This window comes from Salvelinus sp. IW2-2015, linkage group LG20, assembly GCF_002910315.2.
Source record: "Salvelinus sp. IW2-2015 linkage group LG20, ASM291031v2, whole genome shotgun sequence".
Classification (NCBI taxonomy): Eukaryota; Metazoa; Chordata; class Actinopteri; order Salmoniformes; family Salmonidae; genus Salvelinus; species Salvelinus sp. IW2-2015.
The window spans coordinates 8,467,390-8,468,419 of NC_036860.1; the positions used below are offsets into that span (position 1 = coordinate 8,467,390).

Here is a 1,030-nt window from a genome sequence, read left to right on the forward strand (position 1 = left end):
CAGCTTTCCCGATATTCCCCCTATCACTTGTGTCTCCAGATACCACCAGGCCCAAGAAGCCTCATGAGAAGGAGGGGGTGGAGTACCACTTTGTCACCAAACAGGCGTTTGACGCAGACGCTCTGAGCAACAAGTGAGTTGCTCTTTGATACCATATGGCTGATCTGTGAAGCCATACTGTCCGTCTTTGTAGTAYTCTGCCTTTTTTTGTCTGTTTCGTGCTTAAGTTGTGTCCTGTGTGTCCAGGTTCATCGAGCATGGGGAGTACAAGGAGAACCAGTATGGTACCAGTATAGAGGCCATCCGCTCTGTACAGGCCAAGAATAAGATGTGCCTAGTGGACGTGCAGCCAGAGGTAGGGCCAAGGCACATCCTCTACAGTGATGCATTTCCCATTCTGTCATAATGCACTGTACAATATAACCACGGCTATCACATGCAGTCTGTGTCACACCCTATTCTATGACGGCCCCTGACGTTTCTCCTGTGTTCTCTTGGTGAGAGTACTTTCTGTTTCATTCCGGCAGGCTGCCATATTATCTTGTCCCGGTTATCCGTAGCATCTCTGACATCTCAAGAGGACATTTCTCTGATAGTATCTGTTCTCTAAACCCTGTGCACTCTGTGTGACAACCAACGCAGACTGTGTGATATTGTGTCTGACTGTGTCCTGGCCCCTCAGGCTTTGAAGACGCTGCGGACATCTGAGTTCAAGCCCTATGTCATCTTCGTCAAGCCACGCGTCCCGGAGAGCAGACGCCGTCGTAGTGCTGCCACCTCACCAGCAGGGGGAGATCATGGGCGAGTGACGGTGAGACCTGCTGTCTCTTTTTATTACAGTGAGCTGAGTCTGAAATGTGCTCATATGAATGTATCAATGAGTTATTTCACCTTTTTTTCTGTTACTCAATCTTCTTTTTTGGGTGGCATGCTTTCTCCTTTCCTATTTTCTCCTCTCCTAAATCTGATATCACCTTTATATCCTTACTCACTCTTATGCTTCTTCCTCATTTTCATGTCTGTCTGTCTG

At 47.8% G+C, this 1,030-nt stretch overlaps 1 pseudogene; it reads left to right on the plus strand.

Moving 5' to 3' along the window:
- LOC111981445 (MAGUK p55 subfamily member 3-like) overlaps positions 1-1,030 on the plus strand; it is a 25,186-nt pseudogene that overhangs the window by 14,903 nt on the left and 9,253 nt on the right.